The sequence below is a fragment of the Anser cygnoides genome, chromosome 3, assembly GCF_040182565.1.
Source record: "Anser cygnoides isolate HZ-2024a breed goose chromosome 3, Taihu_goose_T2T_genome, whole genome shotgun sequence".
NCBI lineage: Eukaryota > Metazoa > Chordata > Aves > Anseriformes > Anatidae > Anser > Anser cygnoides.
The window spans coordinates 14,868,669-14,882,284 of record NC_089875.1 but is presented as its reverse complement, the minus strand read 5'-3'; the positions used below and the strand labels follow the sequence as shown (position 1 = coordinate 14,882,284).

General features: G+C 44.2%; 1 long non-coding RNA gene across 1 annotated transcript in view; it reads right to left on the bottom strand.

Annotated features, from left to right (window-relative positions):
* Nucleotides 1–213: 213 nt before the first annotated feature.
* The window catches only part of LOC106044732 (uncharacterized), a 43,008-nt gene continuing 29,605 nt past the window's right edge, over nucleotides 214–13,616 (bottom strand). The window contains exon 6 of the long non-coding RNA XR_010830064.1: nucleotides 214–1,823. This is a non-coding gene — a long non-coding RNA (uncharacterized lncRNA). The remainder of the gene's footprint in view (nucleotides 1,824–13,616) is intronic.

Genomic DNA, 13,616 nt, shown 5'->3' with positions numbered 1-13,616 from the left:
TGAGGAATAATTAGAGGAATAATTTTCTTTTGAAGCAAATACCGCTTTCTGGCCCAGATCAAGAACTTTGAGCAGGAAATTGATGCTTGTGTTCTTCTGGAGAACTGATGACAGCTTTGGGCCATGTGTCTGGAAAAAAAAAAAAAAAGAAAGAAAAAAAAAGAAGATATATCTTAGTGTCAACAAATTCATGCCAGTTTTCCTCTTAAAGTAATGCCCAAGGTTCAATCTGAGAGACACTACTTGTATTACAGCTTGCATAAAGCTTGCTGTAGTTTGAACCAAGCTGTCTAACCTGCTCAGCTGGCAGGGTCTCCCTGCCCTGTCAGTTTTAAAGCACTATCAAAACCATTCTGCTTTCCAAGCTAGCACAACAGCTTGTTCACAGCACTTTGGTTTTTAATTTCAATCAAGATTTCTTGAAACTAATTAAAGCAAATGTAATTATCCGTGCTGCTCTTTGGATTGTCACTACTGATATTTTATTCTTTCTTGGTGAGCAATGAAACATAGCCTGAACTTTTCACTCCAGCAGTCTAGGCAATCCCCATTCTTATCTATTTGATCTACACAATTAATAACATTTCTTGTAATTTGATTAAAACAGAGGAGATTTGGGTGGTGTTTTGTCTTCTGTTGTGAGCATTGAAATCTGTTGCAGAAACATAGTGGCAGAAAGGTACTTTTTTCTGTATTAAAAAAAAAAATCGTTATTATGGCATAAAAGTTCCCCCAAATCCAGGTGAAAATTCCTAACTGTCTACCAGCAGTGTTTCTTGCACACAATTAAATCTTCTTTAGCTAATATACTTCAGGGCTTTTAAAGGTTAGATATAAAAAGATCTTCTGTCATTCTCTTCTAAACTGATTGCATTTCCTCAGTCAGGTAACAGAGAATTTGCTTTTTTTTTTTTTTTACTAAATCCCTATTTACTTTCATTACTTTCTGGCAGCTTTCCTGGAACAGTCAGCTGTAGCATCTACAGTAAGTTAATTTCTTGGATAGGTTAAATCACAGCAGCTCAGCCCTTTCTCCCACTAGTCTATTACATTCTGGGTACATTTTACTGTTAAATTCTTGCTATGGTCTAACAACCACAAAAGGCTTGTCTTAAACCAGTGTTGGCATGTCTTCCAGGAACAATATGTATTACAAAGTACATTTTCCATCTCTTAGAAAGTGAGCCCTATATCAGATGACAACACCCAAAGATTTCCTTCTATCACATCCCAAACTGCCACAGTTGTATTGGGGCACTCCTCTGGGCTCTCTCAGATGGGCTCCTGGGTTTTCTGAAGGCACTGAACACACCAAACCTCAGAAAAACTGTGTTTCAACCCTCAGACCATGTGCCCACCTCTGCCAGTTCTTTCTTCTGACTTTCTTAGGCAGAGAAAAAATAAGAGAAGTCAGACAGGGTCGGTGCACAGACCATCCTGCTAATGTTCCTTCTCCCAGCAGTAGTCAAAAGTAGGTGCTTAGGGAGGGTGAAGAACAGGACAAGCAGCTGTAATATTTCCTGCCAGCCTTCATTCATTTGCCAGCACTTCCTGAGCCATATATGCTTTCTGCAAGTTTACTTACCCTGAAAGGCAAATTACTAGACAATAATTACTAGAAGTGACAGGTTGGCCTTGTCTGGCCAGGTCTCCTCTTTCCATGCACTTGCTCAGCGTCTCCTCGAAACCATGCAAGCACATGGTTTCACAATGTCCTGCAGGCAGAGCTTCACTAACCAGTCACATGTTGGATGAGGCTCACATCCTTCTGCTCATTTTTCAGTCTGATTTCTTTTATTTTCATGTATTTCTTCTTTTCCAATCTGAAAATCAAGGGAAAATCTGACAATCCCCACTTACACTTTCAAGATCCACTAGACATCTGTTACTCTCCACTCTCATCCCCATGACGTCTTCTAGCCTGAAAAACACTGTGCTTCCTACTAATAATGACTGCAAATATTTATGTGAGAAAGGCTATACACTGACTGAGGAGGTCTGACATTGAGCTGAAACCACTGAGGTACATGCTGGAGTGGGCAGTCTCCTGCTGCCGGGAAGCTTGAGGCCAAATGGAAGTTGGCTATGGATCAATCACGACTTTTAAGAAACCTTTTTTAGCATGAGGGTCCCAAGACTATGGATGTCCAGCAGGTGCTGGACATCAACACTGGGGACCTGACTTCCATTTCATGGAGGAGTGAACTGGGGCTGTTGGGTCTTGGAGAGTAGGGTAAGGGTGCTCAGAGAAAGGGAGGGGCTGCCCTTCCCATGTTTAGGATGTTTACAGGAAGAATGGGAAGGTCTAGAGCTTTGTCTGAACTCTATCCTATCTGCCTTTTAGTCTTTTAGTGTCTGTCTTAGATCAAACAGGATGTTTTCTTCCCTAGTTTGTGCTTTAAGATTTGGGTTACACTACAAAGAACTTTATACCTGACACACAAAGCTTCAGGATCTCTGAGCCCTTTGCTTAACTCTACTCCACAACTCTCACTCAAGAAAGAAAGCCCTTTGTATCCTCTGGAGGAAAAAAAAATCTAAGAGAAACCTTCATATACTCTCAAATACTCTAAGCTGCTGCAGAGTGTGCATAGCTGAATCTGGAAAGCACAGGAGGAACATTATCTGAATTTCAAAGCAAAGCTACTTTGTTATCAATCTTCTGTCAAGAGCTGACAGAGTAGTTCAACATCCTTAAACCAGAAATAAACTTCTATTCTTCTGTGGCTGAAGAGGAAAGCTCAAAAGCAAGATTTCTGAAGGCTAAAATCCTACAAGACAAGAAGACAGACTCCACAGGTTCCCTCTGAAAAACAAAACAAAGAAATTTAAAAGAGCAACCAAACAACCCAAAACCACTCTCTCCCCAGACTAATGTGTTTTAGGCCAGTCCTACGAGGCTGGGGATCTGATATGTGATTTTGAAATGCCTGAGAATATTTTAAGAGACTTCTGTACCCAGCATAACACAGGATCATCAAGAGGAAGAAGTGCTGCAGAAGGATGAAGGGTCAGACCATAGGAAGGTGCAATCCCAGACCACAGTGAAAAAAAGGTCATCTGGTCAGTTCACAACCAAAACCAGTGCTTCACACAACTGGGTCTCCTCTAAGCATCTATCAGGGCAGAAGGTAACAAGGAGCACCTTGGGAAACCTTGCTCAACCTTTACTTCTTGCCTAGGTTATTCTCACCTAGAAATAAACAACGGGAAATGCTTACCCAAACCAATGTGGAGAAGGGGGGGTGAGACCTTCTGTGGCCTGTAACAGACAGGCCTAGGACAGAGCCAGCATATTGGTTCAAGAAGGAGAAGTCTGGTGATCAGAACTCCTGGCTTCTCTCCATAGACAGGGAGAGAATGCACACAATTACACTGCAATTACGTAGAAGGAATGTGTGGTAAATGATGAATCCTATTCCACAGGGTGGTAGAAGAAGAAACCAGAAATCCTGATGGCCAACAGGACAGGTCCTGTTCTGGCGGTCTCTAAGTCTGAGTTGAACGGCTCAAGGGGGATACAGTCAGGAAAGGAAGCTGCCCAGGGTCTCAAAGCAACCATAAATACATAGAATAATTTTGGTTAGAAGGAACTTATGTAGGTCTCTAGTCCAACCACAGCTCAAAGAAGGACCAATTTAGGTCAGGTTGTTCTGGGCCCTGTCCAGACAATTTCTGAGTATCTAAAACAATGGGGATCCTACTCATCCCTTTAGGGCCCTGCCCTAGTGTTTGACTACCCTTGCGGTGAAATATTTTTCCTCAAATCTAGTTAGATTTTCCAAAGATCCAGTTTGTATCTGCACACATCCTAGAAGAATTTGACTCCTTCTTCTCTGTAACTCCCAGTAGGCAGTGGCAGACAGCAACAAATCTGTCCCTGTGCCCAGCCCAGCTCCCTCAGCCTCTGTTCTGCAGCCCCTGACCTGACGGGCACCTCTGCTTTCCTCTGCACCTAAACCTCCCCTGGCACAACTTGAGGCCATTCCCTCTAGTCCTATAACTGGTGATCTGTGAGAAGAGGCCGACCCCCAGCTCCCCACACCTTCCTTTCAGGTAGTTGTAGAGAGCAATAAGGTCTGCCCTGAGCCTCCTCTTCTCCAGACTAAACAACCCCAGTTCCCTCAGCTGCTCCTCACAGGACTTGTGCTCCAGGCCCTTCACCAGCTTCGTAGCCCTGCTCTGGACACATTTCAGGGCTTCGATGCCCTTCTTGTAGTGAGGGGCCCAAAACTGAACACAGTACTCAAGGTGCAGCCTCACCAGAGCAGAGTACAGGGGGATGATCACCTCCCTGATCCTGCTGGCTACACTATTCCTGACACAAGCCAGGATGCCGTTGGCCTTCTTGGCCACCTGGGTACATTGAAAACAGCCTTATCCTCAGGGAGGTGTGACCTAAAAGCTCAGAGGAGCTGACTATAAGACACTGAAGTGGATAGAAATTCTCTAAGAAGCTTGTGATGAATCACCTAGCGCCTCTGAGTTAACAGCACTGCAAAGGATACCCTTCACCTGGGTTGCTTCTCACAGGTTGTGGCCAAAACCTGGTCTTCTCACATTCCTTAACTAATACACCCTCACATCCTGCTGTTGTCCCAGTGTAGGGTGACACAGTTCTTCATTGCTTTAGTCATGGGTGTCTTTCTTGGAAAAAAAAAAAAAAAGCACTCTCTCTGTTTTTTCTCAGGATGAGAGTGAGCTGCAAGTAGAGCCCTGGATTTAGGGAGGTGTAGAGCAACCTCCTCTGCACCCAGAACCCTAACATCCGTTCTTGCATTATAGAAATCTTGTGTAAGCCTCTGAGATTTTTCGTTCTGCAAATGAAGATAAAGCAATAGCCTTTTCTGCTGCCTGAATTCTGACAGCACATCTCTTCCAGTGGTCTGTCTTGTTCTCTCTACCAGCCCAGATTTCCAGGAATGAGACAACAGTGTAAAAATAGTGTTGACACACCAAAGCCTTTCTATCCCCTCCAACAGAAACATCTGAAACATCATTTCTTGCTATATCTGCTGGGCAGCTACTGCTTCTGGCAGCCTGAGAGATGTGAGGCTGCTGCAAATCCAGGTCCAGCCAGTGGCGAGGCTGAGCATCTATTCCACAGCATATGCATGTGTACAGCACACATATACATGTACGTATATGCACAGCTTATCACACGGAGATACTCAGCACTTGTGAAAGCACAAACAGCACCAACGGTCTGGCCTCATTCTGTTTGTCTCTCTGGCTGGTGAGGATGAGGATATTGGGGGAAATATATATGCATATTTGTTTATAGATATAGCGTGGAGCCCCAGGCAGTTTGGCATGGACATGCAGCCCATCCAGTAGCAAGTGCTGGATCCTCACTCTGCCCTAATGTTTCCTAATTAGCCCCTGGACCTCACAGTCTCTGCAGCATGTGCCCAGGACCCTTTGGACCATCCGATAGCTAGTTCCTTCTGCAGTCTCCTGCCAGGAGTAGGTATTTCTTAGGCTTCCCCTCCTGTCATTGCTCCTCTGTGCTCCTTTATGGGTGTGAAGGCACAAAGCTTTTTATCACATAACCTAACAATACCCACACAAGGTTGAATGTTTTGCCCATTCTTCCTAAACAAAAAGAACATCTGGTTCCTAGGCTATGTAGCCACAGGTGACTCAGATGCACTGGTTTCTCTTGGGGACCTTTTGATTCAGGATAAACCTCAATGACACATGCGAAGTAGTTAGACCCAGCAGATATCTTTTCTGGGCTGTGTCCGGAGCTACCATCTAACACTGTGCTTGGGAATGGAATGACTGCCAAAATCCCTGTATGAATTTGGTCAGCCTTGGGATGCTCTGATGACCCGTCTACAATGAACAGCAGAGAAGAGAAAACATCCTGAAGTCTCCTTGCTCCTGTTATTTTGTCCTTCAGCTACTTGACCACCTCCCTCTCAACTGTTGTCCTGTAGCTGAGCCTGTCTTTCTCTTCCTGAAAAGGCCAGAAAATAAGAGAAAGTGATCATTTACCTGAATTTCAATGCTTGTGTCACTTCTTGGACTGCAGCTGGGCTCATTGTTTAAATTTTGCCAAGTCTCTTCAAGTCCTGGTCTGCCGTTTCTGAAAGCTATCAAGGCTTTCTCTCTTTCCCTTTAGGATGAATATAAGGACTGAGCTTGTCAGAGAATATCAGGACTCCAAGTGCATTATAACACAAATACCATTTCAACCAGGCCAGAGAGATGCTTTATTGTCTATGGTCATAGTGAGAGGGCACCCGGGCATCATCTCCCTCTCTGCTCCTCTGTTCTCTGCCAGGTGGGTGCAGACACCCCACTCACATTCAGTTTCAGGTGAAGGAAAGAGGTGAGGAAACTCATTCTAATGTTAACAAAGGCAGGCATGCATTCCTGGGGAGAAAGGCCTCCAGACGGCTGTTTGTATATCAATACGGCCAAGCAGCACCCCTGCCTGTGAGAGAAGGCTCCTGAAGAGCCATGCAAACTGCCACATGATGATGGTGATGTGCAGGGCGGCTTTCTGCAGAGCCCGTAGGAGCAGCACACCCAGTTCCAGCTCAGCTCAGGAGTGGGGGCTGGAAACAGTCACTGACTGCTAGCTTTTTATTGAAAGGTACGTTCATTTTGTTAGGATAAGCTTCTTAGCCAGACCTCTCAATTCTTAAATATTAAATCTTTTTCCAGCACACAGTCCTCTGGGAAAAGTTATTAGATTTTTTTTTTCCCTAAGGAGAATTTGGCAGATGGCATAAAACCATTTCAGTGCCCACTTTCCCACCTGAGGAATTTCCTTCTGAGGATTTTCCTTTTGTGCTTTATGTCTCCCTGCCTCCTCACATCAGTAACAGGCCAGTCCCACATTGCCAGACAGGGCCTGATTCTGCTGAGCTCAACAAAATCCTCATCCAAGGACACATCAGCTTCTGGATTTTCCAGTCACATCCCCTCAATTATTCCTGTAGATTGCCTGGGAACAGGGATGGGGACCACCTCTCCATCCAGGCTGTGTGGACCCAAAGCCTATATCAAGGCCAGGGGACTTGTTGCAGATGTACAACCATGTGGCTCCTCTGTCCATGGAAATGCAGCAATTGGGAAGGCAACAGGCCAGCCAAGGACTTCTTTCACAGGAAGGGCCTCCTATCCTGTTGTTCACCACAGGGTCATAGGTGGTCACAGTTTTAAAGCAGGGGTCCTCAACACTGTGCATTTGTCTAGCATCCTCTTACCTGGACCTGCAAGAGACCCAGGGTGTGCAAGGAAGGATGGTGAGACTCCAAAACATCATCAGATTACATCTGTTTTCTGACACAGGACCCGAGTGATGGCGTCGTTCACATTATGGCATGTCTATTTCTCATTCCGGGAAGCACAGCAAACAAATTAATTGAATTTCACTGCACCACTGCCATGTAATAAACTCATCTGATTGTTAGTCTCTCTCATAAAGACCCAGTCCCTAGAGTCAAGATATGACAGAACTAATTCAAATTTGTTAACCAAATAATATGTTTCCAGCCTTTGACTAGGCAATCAGGCATGAAAACAAGGTTCCTCAGATGCCATGAATCCAGAGGAATCATGAAAGACCTCAGCTTTTCTATATTTATTATCTATTAATTTTATAACTCATGATTGGTTAAGTTAATCCTCACTGTTCAGGGGTCTGGTGTTATTATTGGGGTTACCTGCTTAGGGAAGCTTAGGAGGGCTCAATGCTTGTTTGGAAGGATCCCAAAAGAGACAGAAGCCAAGCTAAACAGTATACACTGACATCAAGACCTGTCCAAAGCTCTGAAGTAACCTGAAGGGCCTAGCGAAAAACAGAAGCTGCAATAGCTCATGTATCAAGAACCCCTGAATCAAGATGTCAGGAAATATCCCAGAAATCACTGTGCACTTCAGCTCCATGTTGCTCATTATTCTTCTTCCCAAAGGAGGTGCAGTCATATGTATGCACAATTGTAAAATGACAGGGAATTCCCCATCCAGAAAAAAAAAAGGAAAGGACATGAGGTCAAATTGCAGTTTCCACTGGTCTCCACAGATCCCACAGTCCTAGACCAAAATAAGGTTGATTTTTTTGGCCAAAAGTTTTCCATTACAATTGTTTTAAAAGGGTATAGATACTGTTTATGAAAACATAAAAGAGAAGAGAATGGGACAGGAGAAGAAAATCACAGCTCCTGGGAGGCATTGCTTTTGTCAGAGGCCTTTACCAAAAATATCATGCAGATTTATCCCCTTAAAAAAGAAGTACACATGCTATCTCAATAAAACATGCTAAACAGAAACTGCGCAACCAGCCCTGAAGGAATGCAAACAAAACCCAGCCTTTTGAGATTTCTGTGTCTGACAGAAAGCAGCAGCATCAAAACCCTCTCCCTCCATCCCAGATCCACTCTTTGCCATGTAATGTTTCTCCAGCTAAACAGCAATCTGAAAATAGCAGAGGTTACCGTGGGCAGCATGACCTAGGAGCCACGTCACGTGTTTACATCTCCTGTCCCTGGTAGGAAGCACAGAAAAAAATGTTTTGTGAAGACTGTATGGCCTTGGTTCCCTACAATGGTGCATAAGAGTTAAAGAGGAGAAAGGCTGGGGCCTGGCAAGAAAGCAATGTAAAATGAACACAAAATATGCCTATGCTTGCAAAGCACTCACAGCAGATGCTGAAGTCATTGTGGAATAAATATACTGTGAGCACTGGAGCCTGCTCCCCACACTGCCAGCAGTCTGGAGTGAGGAGGCAGGGAGGTAGGTTCAGGCAAGCTGGGACTGTGGCAGCAAGTTGGAACAAAAGGAAGGGCCAGAGAGTCTTTCCACAGCACCAAAGCAAGGAAGGGGTGAAGAGCAAGGTCTGCTCACATCTAGGCCTTCACTTAAATTTTCTGGTCCTTATTGCAAATGAGGTTCTGTTTTTTTAACCGCTCCCATGGAGGAAGGGTTGTTTCCAGGGGTCTTTGTGCCTGCTATCCAGATTTCCATCACCTCCTACCTCTCTAATCTCTCCACTGCCCTTTGTATGACTTCAGAGACACTTGCAAAGGACACATCCTGCTGTCCCAGCAGTATCAGTAAGGATATAGCCTTCAACACCTTGCAGGGGTGGCTGTGGTAGGAGGAAGGCAAGGATTTGGTTGGGCACCTCTGGGATATTCTGGATGTGGAGGAAGTGCAGCATGAAATAAAGCAACTGGTTTGGTAGGTAGAACAGAGTTTACCAGTGGACATAGGCAAATGGAGAGCTGAACATCAGCTGTTATCTGCACTCTCACACCCTGCTGCTTGCTCCAGCATAGCTCAGTAACCTGGGGCTTGGAGAGCTCACTACTGGGGTCTGCAAGCCATGTGCTTACCTCTGGGTTTAGTCTCCCCACTCACAATCACTCCAGGTGTTTTGTAGCACTGAGTCACAGTAGGGTAGCACAGAGGATGTACCACCATATAGCCCTATAATACAGCTACTACCCTTCCTGAGCCTGCATTGCAAACCAGAAGCCAGGCAAGAGATAGGCAGCAGGGACAGAAAAGAGAGACAAGCAGCATCTTGTTAATCCAGATTTGTAAGGACATGAGAGTTTAGAGCAGGAATTGTCCCTCTGCTTCTCTACTGGCCTTGGAGAGGGATAGGGTCAGAATCTGAAAATATCTGCTCACCCAGAGGGATCAGCAGAGAAACTGAAATTATTTAGCTAGCTGTCTAGGTGATAAAGGTCTGCAGAGATCAGTACTGCACTTGAAATTCTCTGTCAGCCCATCTGTGCCTCACTACAATGGAGACCTAGAGGGATCAGCAAAGAATTCAAAATTATGTTTATTCACACTTCAGCCCATTTACTTTTCCAGGTCTAAGAAAAAAAGCAGGCCAATAGAAACATGAAATACATCTCTCAAACTGGAATCAGACTGCTCTTGAGGGGTATAAAATGTTACAGACTGTCAGACCATCACTGCAGTCTTTGGACACTTCACAATTTACAAGTGTATAAATCCACAGCACACTGCTTCAACAATGTCTAGGATCACTATATCTTAAAAAATAAAAATATAACAATAATAATAAAAAAGACACATCCCTTCAACTGTCTAACGGTCTAAAGAGCCTTGTTTCTTGGGCTGCTCAACTGCAAAAAGAGCAGCTCACCTCCTTGGTGGAAGAGAGGGTAGGAGTCCAGGGTCACAGCCCTGACACAACGAACTGCCATGAGGCTGTAGTTTTCTTGGTGCCCCTCTGTGAGATAAGGGTTTAAAGGTGCTCATTGTCACCAAATTATTGACCAGGTGCCTTCTAACAGTAATCTGGCTGGCAGGTTTAAAGAACAGATTGGAAGATTTGCGAGTGTGCACAGGATGTGCTAACATCCACCTCCATCATTTAGTTGCCGGAGTTTCATTGCATTTCCAGAGTGGCAGGACATCTCTCTTCGAGAAGAGCTAAGGCGTATTGTAGTCACTCTCTATCAATCATGTCCAGAAAATAAAGCTGTGTTTTTTATCTTGCAAAGTACTTATTGATGCCTGTTTTCCACAATATCAGGGAAAACTGCACATTCCTGCACCTATAAGCATTAAAGATCAGATTGTTTGACAGTAACTAGGGAATTTGCTCTTCTAACAGGGTCCCGAGGTCATTGAAGTGTGTAAGGAGCCCCCAGTGATCTTTCATGCCAGCCAAAATGTTTTGTCTAGTCAGCACTGAAAACAAAAGCCCTGACGATATGCTGCTCTCCATGACAACTCCCTGTGCTCTCTCTGCTCTCCGTGAAAACGCATGGTTCTTATGGAGCCAGTCCCTAAAAATGTGAAATTATGCACACACAGGGATATTGCTGAGATCAGGGCCAGAAAACACTGCAGGGCTTTAAGGCAATTTCTTTCTTATTGGAGAAAACTCTGATTGTGAGAAATGGTCGAGCCCTGGGCAGCACAGAGCAGCTGTTTCAAGGCAAATTCAAATGCAATTTAAAAAGAATAGAAATAACTACAGTACGGTTCAGCTTTTGTAAGATTCACAGTAAATCAAATCTTTGACAGCAGACAGCTGCAACATCTATTGATCAATGTTTTGAGGAAAAAAAAAAGTCATGGCTGTATTGATTGGCCATTTATCATATGAAATACATTTTAAAGAAAGCAGAAGCGACAAGCATATCCTTAGTGCCTGGGTATGGGAAATGAGCACCAGTTTCTCCAATGACCCCCAGCTTGTGCTAGAGCAAGGATGGTACATGCAGGCAGCACGACTGCCAGCACAGCCAGAAGCCCCAACATCTGAGCAGAGCACTTCCATCCACACATCTGGAATTTAACATTTTGATCCTCTGCCCCCATCTCCAAGCACTTTCTGTCACTGTTTTTTTCCCCATTAAGGTTCATAATTTGATTTCTTCATAGGCTGCCCTGGTCCAGTCTCCCCAGCCCGTGTGTGCTGTGATGTGCTGCTCCAAGAGATTCACAGCTGCTTTTTTAGCAGAGGGAAAATGAGGGTGCAACCATGGCAAAGAGAACAGAAACACAGGGTGAATTACCAAGTAGGAACACATCAGTTATCAACAAAAGCATTGCAATTTTTCAGCTGCAATGTGATCAGTATTAAAATTTGCACAATTCTTTCATTCCCACCCTTCTTCCCAACTCCCAGATAGTATAACACCACTAAAACATTTAGGAGTGAGAGTAAGAAGTATGGAAAACAGCCTGGTGAATATAGACAAGTAACATTGTTGTTTTTGTTTAATTTCCATATGCCCCTGAGACCTAGAAACAAATGACTTTGGCCCCTGCCGTGGTCAGGCATGGTACAGACAAAAAAAGTAAATTACTCCTACGTCATGAAGCTGTTCCTAGCAGTATCCAGAAGCCCTGCCATAGTGGAAGGGTATGGTATCACATGCGTATTCAAATCCATTTACCAAAGTAATGAAGAAAGGACAAGCAATACTTGCCATTGACTTGGAATTCCCGCTCCTGCTCAGCTGGGAATAGAAGCACAATTAATCAAAGTGCTTAAATAAGTTTCTCTCTGCCTTAATCAGAGCTGTACAAATAAATCATTTTTCAGTTCAGTAGCTGAACCAAAATAATAATAATTGTAGGAATATTTTGAAGTTGCCTGAAATGAAACTTCAGGCTTTCTCAAATATTTTCAGTGAGCAGAAATATTTGATTTAATTGAAATGAGATGGTGACTCTTCACTTTAATTGCTCTTTATTTATTTTAAACACACAGAGCTAAATTTGTCCTTAAAAGGTTGTTTGGAAGGCAAAAATCAAAACAGATCTCTTAAAAGAGATATTCCTATGAACAACTTTGCTTGTTCAATTTCATCCACATTTTCAGGCTTAATCTTTTCGCCAAATTCGCACTTAATATGACCGCTCCAGACTGGCATCCCCTGACAGCTGTGGTCAAAACAACTGCCATTGAGCTGTGCATGATGTCTCCCTGAAACACTCTCACAAAGGTATTCCAGAACAATCTAAAAGCAGAAGTTGTGCTACGCAAGGGGTAAGAGATGTGAGAAGACAAATGAATTGTCTTGAAAAACGTGTTTGGAACTGTGGCATGTTTTTCCATCAGAAGACGTTCTCTACAAAGCCATCACCTTTATTGTTCGAACATAATGCAGAAACCACACCACAAAAATGCTTTCTCAAACTTCCTCAGTTTGTCCTCAGCTTATATTCACCGTGTTTGGAAAAACAAGTATTACCAGGGCCAAGAAAATCCCAGAGCAAGCCCCTCATTTGTCTGAAGCCAGCTCATGGCAATGGCCCTTGGAGCTACAGCCATAGATGTACTGGGAGATGCACCGGGTGTTCCCCTTGGGCTAGCATCAGTATTGTGAAAAGCAGCAATGGTTTTATGGTTTCATATCCAAGGTATTTGATCACATCTGAAAACGCTGGGTCATGTTTTGCTGCTATCTCTCATATCTCAGTCATTGGGACGGGTTGCCCAGGAAGGTGGGGGTGTTTAAGGAAAGGTTGGACTTGGTGCTGGGGGACGTGGTTTAGTGGGTGATATCGGTGGTAGGGTGATGGTTGGACCAGATGATCTTGGAGGTCTTTTCCAGCCTTAATGATTCTGTGATTCTCTGCATCCTCACAAAGAGCTGTAGACTCCCCAGGAAGTCCAGCTGTAGTGAGAGCTGCTGACGTGGGCTTAGAGGCTGGGAAACTTCACTGTTGCCATTCCTTTGACAAAAAAGGCTCCAACAGTCCCCTGGCATTCACTTGCCTGTGTAACCAGACCTATTTTTAGCAATTGCGAGGCCCAGATTCACACTATTTACACTTCCCAGCAGAGAGGGAGAGATCCTCCCAAGCAGGCTGGGAGGTCACTCAGACCCCAGCCTCCCCCTGCTGCTCACAGTCCCATCGCTGGTAAGAGACAAGAGGGATGCTCTGCATTTAATTTGTCTGTCTCAGAAAGTAGGTCCCTTAGTTGGAAGTTAAGGTGGATCCCCTGGTGGTAGTAATAATTTGCAGCTCAAATTGCCTGATTTTGGAAATGAGCCCATTTATGCACTGTTTGCAATGCAGGACCAACTCACAGTTTCCTGGGTGTCAGAGAAATCACCTTTACCAAAAGTCCACAGCTCAAATGTTGCACAGCAGCT